The 10,920-nt window shown below is 42.4% G+C and overlaps 1 long non-coding RNA gene across 1 annotated transcript; it reads left to right on the top strand.

Moving 5' to 3' along the window:
* Window positions 1-1,808: 1,808 nt before the first annotated feature.
* LOC135972613 (uncharacterized) lies at window positions 1,809-10,084 on the top strand. Its single transcript, XR_010589098.1, has 3 exons — window positions 1,809-2,268; window positions 5,673-5,705; window positions 6,251-10,084. It is a non-coding gene; the product is annotated as an uncharacterized LOC135972613 (long non-coding RNA).
* The last annotated feature ends 836 nt before the right edge of the window (window positions 10,085-10,920 follow it).

Here is a 10,920-nt window from a genome sequence, read left to right as displayed (position 1 = left end):
ACATAGTCTGCCAATTTAAAAAAAATGTTGTATCTTGATTGGAAAATTAGATGTATTACTTCTGTGCAAGCAGAATTATGCATTTAATTAATCCTTATACTTACAGATCAACACAAGACTCTGTAGCTTGCATTAAACTGTCAATTTTGTTAGAATTGTTAATTCTATCAAAAATCCCCAACACCGCATAAAAATAAATATTTATATAATAAATAAAGTAATAAAATAACTTGAGTAATTCTGTATGTAGGATCTTTCATTAGTTCCACTGAGTCTTAACAATTGTAAAATAGAAATATTTTGAATGTTAAAAATCTCTATCTTTGTTTAGAAGCTGCCTTTGATTAATCCCCAGTCTCCACCATTGTTAGCAGCCACACCTTTTTCCATGAAAACTTCAGAGAGAACAAACTCGGCTTGATTCACTCCCAGTTTGCACCTTGCTACATCTGAACAGGGATTCATCCCTGAAAGAAGGGCCGGTGTTGATACTTCTACCATCCTCTGCCAAGTGAAAGCAACACTGAACTACTGAAGGGACTACCTAGGAGGTGGGCTGAATCAATGCATCTTGTGAGTGCCTTGGCCACTATCTCCTCCTCAGCTAGCGGCACACTACTTTGTAGGCAAAGCTAGTTGATTGCAGACCCCACAGTAGCTTGAATTGTACTGGCTTTGCTCCAGGTGCAGCTTGCCTGGTGGAATTTAGGGCTGCCAACTTTCTAATTGTACAAAACTGAACATTCATGCCCCGCCACTTCCCAGAGGCCCTACCTCTGCCCTGCCCCTTCTTTGAGGCCCTGCCCTCCCTCACTCCATTCCCCCTCCCTCTGTCACTCGCTTTCCCCCACCTCACTCACTTTCACTGGGTTGGGGTGCGGGAGGATGTGAGGGCTCTGGGGTGGGGCTGGGGATGAGAGGTTTGGGGTGCAGGAGGGGGTTCAGGGCAGGGCAGGGGGTTGGGGTGCAGGAGAGGGTGTGGGATCCAGCTGGGGGTGCGGGCTCTGGGGTGAGCTAGGGATAAAGGGTTTGGGTGCAGGAGGGGGCTCCAGGCTGGTGCCAAGGGGTTTGGAGTACAGGAGGGGGTTTGGGCTCTGGGAGGGAGTTTGGGTGTGGGATGGGGCTCAGGGCTGGGCAGGAGGTTGCGGTACAAGAGGGGGTTTGGAGTGCAGGCTCCGGCTGGACAGTGCTTACCTCAGGTGGCTCCCGGAAGCGGCTGCCGTGTCCGGCTCCTAGGCGGAGGGGCCAAAGGGCTCTGCGGACTGCCTGCGCCCACAGGCACCGCCCCCACAACTCCCATTGGCGGTGGTTTCCGGCCAATGGGAGCTGCAGAGCCAGTGCTCTGTGTGGGGTCAGTGTGTGGAGCTATCCTGGCCACCCCGTGCCTAGGGGCCGCTTCCAGGACCCATGCAGAGTCAGGGTGGTCAGGGAGCCTGCCTTAGCCCCGCTGTGCTGCTGACAGGACTTTTAACGGCCCGGTCAGCAGTGCTGACCGGACCCGCCAATGTCTCTTTTTGACCGGGTGTTCCAGTTGAAAACCAAATGCCTGGTAACCCTAGTGGAATTTGGCCTGTGAAGCTGCCGTTGTTTTGAAGGTGCTTTCAGATTTAAAGTTGCAAGGTGGAGTAATTAAGTTCACACCTGTGATAGGGTGTCAACCCCCCCCCCCCCCAGGACTGGAAGGGGTTAAGGGCACCAGGTAGGACTATTATCTCCACAGCTGCACCTGGAGGAAGTGGGGTGGGGGTGGGGAATTGATTGCAAGCAGGTTCAGCTGTGCAGGAATAGGCAGAACCTATAAAGCTCGAAAGTTGGCAACCTACCAGGGCTGTTAATAAAGAACAGTCATTCCCTGGGAGGAGGGCTTGGAGCTGGTACTCCCAGGGAAAGGAGAGAACTAAGCGTGGTGGAAAGTAGTCTAAGGAAGAAGCAGTGAGGGCTGAGAGAGTAAAGCTCAGAACTGCTGGGTTGAGGGTCTCTGGAGTGGAATCTGGAGTAGAGGGTGGGCCTGGGTTTGCTACCAGCTACTGGAAGAGTGGCATCTGAGGCAGTGAGTGGGAAGACTGCCTAGGAAGGAAAGACTGATATACCTCAGAAGGGGGGACCACTGAGTGACCTGGCTGGAGGATTGAGTCATGAAGAGGATGCTGGGGTTCCTGGAGCGAGAGGGGCTGCAGACCAGAAAGAGTGACAGCATGCAACAGTGGGAAGAGTGTTGACCTGCTGAGCTGATCATCAGAGTGGCTGGGAGGAGGTGCCCAATTAGTGGTGTGTGGCGCACTCTGTCACAATGTCTAATAAGATATGGGGAATCATACATGAAATACTTCCCTCCCGTGGAAAAACATGTTGGTTTCTGAAAAGGTGTTTTAGCCACATCCTTTGCTGTGCCTTTAGAAGGAGCAGCAATAGGACTTTTATTTATAGAAAAAATGCTAAGTAAATTCCATAACAATATGTAACTTCTGTAATAAGTTTATATAATCCAATGCTATAAATATAGTAACCGATGCTAATAGGTAATAACTTTCACTGTTATACATGTAGATCAGTAGCCAAAGTGGTTAGTGAAAACCATGATTCAGATATATTTTTGGGCTGGTATTCGTTTTGTTCCAAGATAAATTTTGAAAAGTTCAGCCTCTTCTTGCTCACCTGCTATAACATGAAGACATGTTTCTTTCTTGACTTGTTGAAACTCCTTAGGAAGTTAGACTCTGCTTAGGTTAAACTTTAGTTAACTCTGAACAGAGTTTTGAATGCCTCATAGAATTGTGTCTGTGCTTTATATGAGTGTAATTTTATTAATATTGTAAGTGCTAACATTATTATTTAAGAACCGATCACTTCAGCCATTATTATAAACAGCAGGTAAACTGAAGTGGCACAGGCATATGTTTTTACTCCCAGATGGCAGACCATGTGTGTTAGCTTATCTGGAAGGGGCATTTAGGCTGTGCTGGCTTTTTGATTTTTTTTTTTCCATAGGGAGGTTTAAAACATCTATGCTTAGGCTTTTGAATGGGTAATAACTTAGTCCTCAACATTATGCGGTTTTCTTTTAGACAAATGTACTTGTAGTGGATATTAACCAGAATAATTTTGTAGTAATACACTGCTTACTGAACTAAAAACCATGCATATGCTGACTTGAGTGACTAGAACTTCACTTTAACATTAGTGATTATAGATCTCTGCCAAATGAAATCTTGGAAGCACCTGAATAGAGAACTTTAAATGGTTGAGATCTAAAATATTCCTTTTATTCCATGGTTACAAGCAGCAATGGAGTTGCAAAATTATGGGGGAGGGGGAGGGAAGGCAGCAGACAAGAATGGAGGAAAAGAACACAGATTTGTGGATTTCAAACCTTTCCAGATTAAGCAGAGGTTTGGTGAGAAGCGTTTTATATCCCTTCTCTGGTAGATTTGCTGAGGAGTAGTCTATTGCTGCTAGTATGCTTGTTAGCCTTCTCCATGGATGGTTGTTAGCAGTAAGATAAGAAATTCTGATATGCAGTTCTTCTCAACAGTACCCTGCCCCGAAATTTACAACTCAGTCACCTGTGAAGCTGGGTGTCCCACATGAAGAGTGTTGAATTAGTTACCTGCTGAGTTATATGGCAAGGTGGCTACATGAATTTTAATTACATTTGTGGTTCACTGTTACCAGTTTTTAATATTCTAAAGCAAAAGCCACTTCCCATTGTTGGATGTCCTAATTGTAGGTACTGGAGTGACTGCCACAGGAAAAGCCACTTGTATAATTCCTTTGTACAGTGTTTATATGAACAAAATGCAAATTCTCCACCACTTAGTTTTTAAAGACTTCAATCAGCTACAGTCAGACAGCATTTTTCCTTGGAAACTGTCTTCTGTATAGAATGCAAGCCAATCATTTTGCATGTTTTTTTATCTTGAAGGCTGTAAAAGTAGATTTGGCACTTCAGAGAGGCCTATTCAAAGAGGGCCAATTCCCAACAACTTTCTCTAATGGAAATAGAATTGTTAAAGTGCAAGATCGGTGAGAATCACTCTAAAATTCTAATTAGTGATGCTGGTAGAAGCTTGTATTCTTAAAGTTGGGTTGTTTGGCAAATCATCCTAGGTCAGTTACCAATTTGTTTGCTTGGTGTGGTTCCTGGAGGTGTTTGCTCACCTGCATCTTCAGCCACTAGTGGAGAAATGATTCATCTTTAGGAATGTAGCATATAGGAATAAGGTAATATCCCTTTAGATAGTTTGAGCCCTCTAGTGGCCCTGTCTGCTATGTTCCCAAAGCTGCCAGAACATTGCCAGAGCAGCAGTGTATATCGTTATCAAACATGATTATTGGACTCCCACTGTGCCCAGGTGGTTCCTTCATATTAGTATCTTTTGTAAAGAGCAAAGAACACAACAAGGAACAACTCAGAAGCCTGCCTAATTCATTGCTCCACAGCTGTCAGTTTGACCTTTATCCTTCTGAGAGATATAAACTCTGTGACACTAAATTAATCAGAGAATTTGAAACCTGAGCTGTGGCAAGATCTTTGTGTATGTTTTAAGATCACTTGGTACTTTGCTTAGGAATAGAAATTTAGTTTGGTGGCCTGATGAAAACATTATACTCTGCAACAATAACCAGAAGGAAAGACTGTTCTGACTGGCTGCTGACCCTTCATTTAGGTGATGTTTGTAGAGTTTGAAATTCGTTGGAAACCTTCAGGATGAAAGGCTTTCTATAAATAGAAACTAATTATTTATTTAAAGTGATCCAGAGGTTCTGGTATAATATATAGTATGCATTATCAACCTTTCATGACTAATTGTATTTTTGGCTCTTAAGAATTCAGTCCTCTGAAAATTTCAAATTTTTTTAGTGAAGACATTGTTAATTTCTACCCTTACCCTTTAAACCTCTTGGACGCTTCAGCCTAAGATCTAACATATAGTGTCTCATTGATATCTGATGTGTCCTGACTGTGGGACTATACTCTGACCTGACTGTATTGAGGAATGAATTCTTGTCTAGTGCTTTTCCATCTCTGGCTACTCTTTGTGACTCAGTTTCCATATAAACATGGGAATTGCCATACTGAATCAAACCCATGGTCCATCTAATCCAGTATCCTGTCACTGAAGTGGCCACTTAACCAGATGCTTCAGAGAGAGGTGCAAGAAACCCAGCAGTAAATAGTTGTGGAACAACCTGTCTCCAGGGAAAGTTTCTTCCTAGCCCCCCAGTAGTTAGAGGCTGGTTCATGCCCTGAAGCACAAGGATTTACATCCCTTCCAAAATTCTTCATTTTCAAAAATATTTACAATTTTAGCTCTTGTTACCCATGTACGGTCTAATCCTTTTTTGAATCCTGCTTAGCTGTTGATTCCAATGATGTGGCAATGATTTCCACAGGCTAATTGTGTGGAGAAAAATATGTATTTCTATTACTTTTGAAGTTGCCACCTTCCAATTTCATTAAATGCCTTCTTATTCTTGTGTTATGAGAGCGTGACTAGAAGTTCCCCATTTATTGTATTATTTTGTATAGTTTTATCATGTCTCTTGTCTCCTCTATAAAGTAAAAAATCCCAATATTTTCAGTCTCTCTTCATATAAAGTGTCTCCATATTTCTAATCATTCTCATTGCCCATCTCTGACCCTCCTCTAATTCTTCTTCTATCTTTTTCAGATGGAGTGACCAGAATTGAACACACTGTTCCAGGTAAGGGTGTAACTTTGATCTACAGAATAAGATCATAATATCATTCTCCATTCTTTATGCATCCTAACATTTTATGTCTTTTTTGACTGACATTGTAAACTGAGCAGAACTCTTCATGGTGCCCAGGTCTTTCTTCTTCAGAACCCAGTAAGTTGTATGTGTAATTCAAATTATTCTCTGGTATGCATTATTTTGCATTTTTCAGCATTGAAATTGCACTTCTTCTCTGTATAAGTGGGTGTTGGGAGGCATAATGAAATAAAGCTTATTAAGTACTCTGGGATAACTGCATAGATACGTTGGTGCTGGTGGGACCATTTGAGTATCTAGATCTTTTGGCTGGAAGACAATATAAAAGCAGGGTGGGGCGAACATTTTTTTCTTGTCTGCAAAGTTCCATGCACATCAGTAGTACTGTATCCTATAAATATCTGTGATCCCCTGATAAACTGATTCTCTTGTTAGTTAAATCATAGATCATTCCTCTGTGGTGCTTTCTATAACACTTCCCCTCTCAAACCAGCAATCCCTTTCCTCTCTGGCAGATCTTCACCTGTGAAGGCAGAAACAGAACAACCAACATGTGCTATTTCCTTATCCCTAGTCTGCAATTTTCCACGCATTTCTTTGACTTACTATTTTTTTGCAACTTGTAGTATTCTCTAAAAATGCTTGCATTTTTTTTAAAATGCAGATTCTCCTATGTATTGATTGATACACTTTTCCAGGTCCTTACTTAAAACATGTTAACCTCTATTACCTGTATTGAATTGTGTAATTGGGATACATTGCAACTACAGACTTTCCATCTGTTTTTCCGCAGAGGATTTCATATTTCTGCTAGAATGGCAGTCACTATGCCGGGGGGGGGGGGGGGGGGGGGAGGACATGAAACACCCTCAAGTCACCTTCCAAAAGTGAAACATTCTTGTAAGTGCTACTAAGGGAAGTAAAACCCTAATGAGTATTTTAGCTCTACGGAGACTATGCAAACTAGGGGCTTTCTTGTTCATCCTTGCCTATTATACTCTATTTATCGCCTAAGACTTGGTTCTATCTTTGTGAAACATGAGAAAACAATCACTTGCTACATCTAGAAAATAGAGCTGGGGCCCAAGTTGCAAAACTCAGCTTCAGATTTAAATGCCATTTCCTCCAAATTCAGATAGATGACTTTAATATGACATATTTATGTGTGGATGATAAGGGAATAAGCTTGGGTTTAAACAAGTGTTAGAGTCCATGTCTGCGCTATAGTGTAAACGTACTCATGGAGACAGGTCCAAAAATCACTTTCTCCTCCTTAGTGTTAGTACTTTTTCACTCTTTTAATTTTTTTATTGCATACATTCTGCAGTCTATTTTTTTAAAAGCTTAGTAATGAGACCTTACTGTTACTATGGTCTGTTATATTAAATGACGGGTATAATATTTTGGTATTTATAACGTGTACAAGTTAATGAATTGTGGATAAATGAGATTCTACTAGAAGGCTAATCCTTGGCACTTGTCAAATAATTCATATTTTCCAACATGAGTTTTTAAACTTGCAGTTGTATATGGCAGCAAAGCTGGAGAAACTATTTAAAAGCATGCAGTAGATAGGGGCTGGTAAGGAGAGCATTCCCTCCCACCTCACAGTTCAAGATCCCATTAAAATCCCCCTCAACAGTTCTAAAATTAATTGTGAATTTTAATTCTTGGGATCTCCTCAATGCCTTCATCATCCCCTCCCCTTAGATTTATGTGGCTGCAACTCCACTGCACTGTAGCTTAGTTGCTAGACTGAACGAGGCTAGGCTGAGAATACAGCAAATTCCAAAAAGTGTAGTTCTGGTCTGAAAAGTGACAGTGCAAAAATGGCACTGTATAGATTCCATGTTTGTGTGTGTCTCAGACTGAATGTTTTCAGTTTACAGGGAATTTTTTCTCCTGTAAGCTTCCAGCCTTAAAAACTTTGGGATGTGAAGGCAAAGCTGGGCTCATTCCATCTCATGCATCGTCACCAGTAATAAAACTCTGAGGCCAAATTAGACCCAAGTTACATCTATGCAGCCAGGGTCGGCTCCAGCATTTCTGCCGCCCCAAGCAAAAAAAAAAAAAAAAAAAAGCCGCGATCGCAATCGGCAGCAGCAATTGGAAAAAAAAAAAAGCCGCAATCAGCGGTGGCAGTTCAGCAGCAGGTCCTTCGCTCCTAGAGGGAGTGAGGGACCTGCCGCCCCTGAATTGCTGCAGGTGCCACCCCTCTCCCTTGGCCGCCCCAAGTACCTGCTTGGTAAGCTGGTGCCTGGAGCCGGCCCTGTATGCAGCCCCATTTTCCTTTGGACTTGCATAGGTGTAACTGATTAAACGTAGGTCTTGTCAACATGGCACATTAGTCCAAACGAATGGGGTGTAAATTGCAGTGCACACTACAATGTTGTGTATTAACTGGCCTTTGAGGAACTTGCTGGCGTGCACTAATAGTTCTCTACTGTGCATTAATGTAACACTGTTAGAAATGGGACTACATTAACACTCATTGGGGAACTTTTAGTGCACACCAGCAAGGTCCTCACAGGTAAGTAAATACACAGCATGCTAGTGTGCACTAGAATTTCTCCCCCTCAGCTCAAGCACTGTGTTTAGAAGCCCTTCGTAAATAACTCTGTTGCCCAATAAGCAATGGAATCTGGGTTTTTGTCTGTCATATTGCCTCTGCAGCATTATTTTTGACGCTAAAATAGGTAATGTCCCTGCATACATAAAAGGGGAAAATCTTTTCGGAAAATGCTACTTTTATTTACACTGTCACTTCATGGGGTACATTCAGTCTCCATTTCACAGACAGCATGTGCAACATTATTGTTCAATCATTAAAGCGAGTAAATAAGAATGAATAAGGGCCCGTGTTACCTTACTGTAAGATGTTACCTTACTGTAAGACAACAGTATGAACTCACTAATCACGGCACCAGAAATACAATCTCAGACTATGCATATTTTGAAATAAAGGTACTCTTTGGGTCTAAATCTAGACAGCAAATAAAAATACACTACAGTTGGACTATCCTAGCCAAATATCTGTCTTGCCTGTATTTTTGGAATATACTGTGAATTGACTTAAAATTTTGCACTACTGCTGTGGTCTTTGGAAGAGGATGTTGTATGTCAAGCATTAATAATAGATGAAAGATCACATTTCTGATGTGAAACTGGATTTGCAGCTAAGTTCAGTAAGTCTCTGCTTCAAATCTTTACAATGAGACTGAAAGGTCAAAGTAATTTGAGTTTGCTACAAGTGTACTCTATACATCTCTGCAGTTTACCTTCACTTAAACACTTCAAAATTCTTACTAAAGATAATCTTCTCATGGTTTCTATTAAACCGGCAGTCACCAGCAGGATGGCACCAAGGGCCAGACTCAGTAATCAAGTCAGGGCCTTGGTTCTTGTTTATTTTGGGTGCATGCTACTGTGTGTGCAAATGTAAATAGTTATAAGACTAGATAAGCATGTAAACATGCTGGGTCAGGTGAGGTGGGTGTCCTTGAGAGACTGGATTTGTATGTGCAGTAGTATGCATGTAAAGCAAGTGTGCAATTGCGTGTGAACATGTTACAGAGCTGGCTACTAAAAATCATGCCTCAGACAACCAGTGCAATCCCCTCCACTGGCTTGTACTTGTTTTATGACTGTTCTCCTGTACTAAATCATATGTGCCAATCTTTATGAATTCAGCTGTGGTCTCCTGCTGATTTAAACACTGTGCTTTCTTCTGCACATAATCTGATGTTTGTCCCTGATTCTCGAATGATCCAGCAAAAGTCAGTGGGACTATTTATGTACTTATAGTTAAGCATGTGCTTGCATGCTTTGCTGGATCAGGGCCTAAGAACTATTGAATTATTATGTAACCATGCAAAATCCTTTTTATTTTCCCCCAGGATGAGCTAATAAATCTTAGGTGGACCAATGACCTTATGGCATTTTTATGCTTCCAGAGTCTTTAAATGGAGTGCTGTTATAGACTGCTAAATTTAATAACTAGAATGTGCTCTGAAATGCTCTAATTAAGAGGTTTTAAATATGTGAAAAGCAATATTTGGATTCCTTATAAGTCTTCTAATGTTTCATAAAATTGCATATAGTGTAAAAAGAAGATAACTTCTTCACCCTTGCGATGTAAATTTAATAACTTTGGACTGACTCATTTATGGGAGCAAAAACAATTCTCATCAGAATTTATTTCAACTTTTTTTCCCCACAGTTCTCTGTTGACAAAGTATGAAGCAGCTTTATTCAGTATAACTTAAACTGTTACCTTATAATAATCCTTTAAAATGGGTCAATTCTTCACAATTTTCCACAAAGAGTGGTGAGTTTCCCATGGGTCTTGGCTAAGAAAATGAAATATACACTTTCTGCCAGGCTAACAAATATTGTTTTTCAGTGTCCCATGAAATACCAAATATCTGTTTTCCTCACCCCCCCACCCCGGCTACGGTGTTTTAAGGAAACTGCAATTTGAAAGATAGTACCAAGATAGAGAAATTATTTTTGCACTCTTTCCTTTAGAAGTATGGTAGTGAAGTATCCTTATATTGGAGCACAATGGGGTACTGGCCCATGACTTGGGTGCCTAGACACTATATGGTAATATAAATAATTAGGGTTACCATACGTCCGGATTTCCCCGGACATGTCCTCCTTTTGTGTGCTAAAAATAGCGTCCGGGGGGAATTTGCAAAGCTCTCACAATGTCCGGGATTAGCAGAGAGTGGCTGGGAGGGCTGCAGGGAAGTCCCGGGCTGGACTCGGGAGCAGCTGTAGAGGAGCCGGATCCGCCCTGCATTCTGAGCCAGCAGCTGCCTTGCAGCCCAGTCCGGCAACACTGTGCAGGGCCAGACCGGGTTTTGTTGTGCAGGGCCAGACCGGGTTTTGTTGTGCTCGGGAGCTCAGCCACGTGTCCGGCTCGGCTGCACAGAGCCCAACTCTGTTCTGAGCAGCAGGGTAAGGAGGTCAGGGGGCAGGAAGGTTCTGGAGGTGGAGGTCAAGAAACAGGGGGGGCTTTTTGGGGGCAGTGGAGAAAGTTTTGGGCAGTCAGGGTACAGGTAGGGGGTAGGGTCCTGGGGGGCAGTTGGGGGGGGTCTTAGGAGGGGGCAGTTAGGGGACAAGGAGCGGGGGGGGGGTAGGGGGCTGGGAGTTCTGGGGGGGGCTGTCAGGGGGCAGGAGT

This window comes from Chrysemys picta, chromosome 7 (genome assembly GCF_011386835.1).
Source record: "Chrysemys picta bellii isolate R12L10 chromosome 7, ASM1138683v2, whole genome shotgun sequence".
In the NCBI taxonomy this organism is placed as follows: Eukaryota; Metazoa; Chordata; order Testudines; family Emydidae; genus Chrysemys; species Chrysemys picta.
The sequence above is the reverse complement of the archived record's forward strand: the minus strand, read 5'-3'. Positions and strand labels throughout refer to the sequence as shown.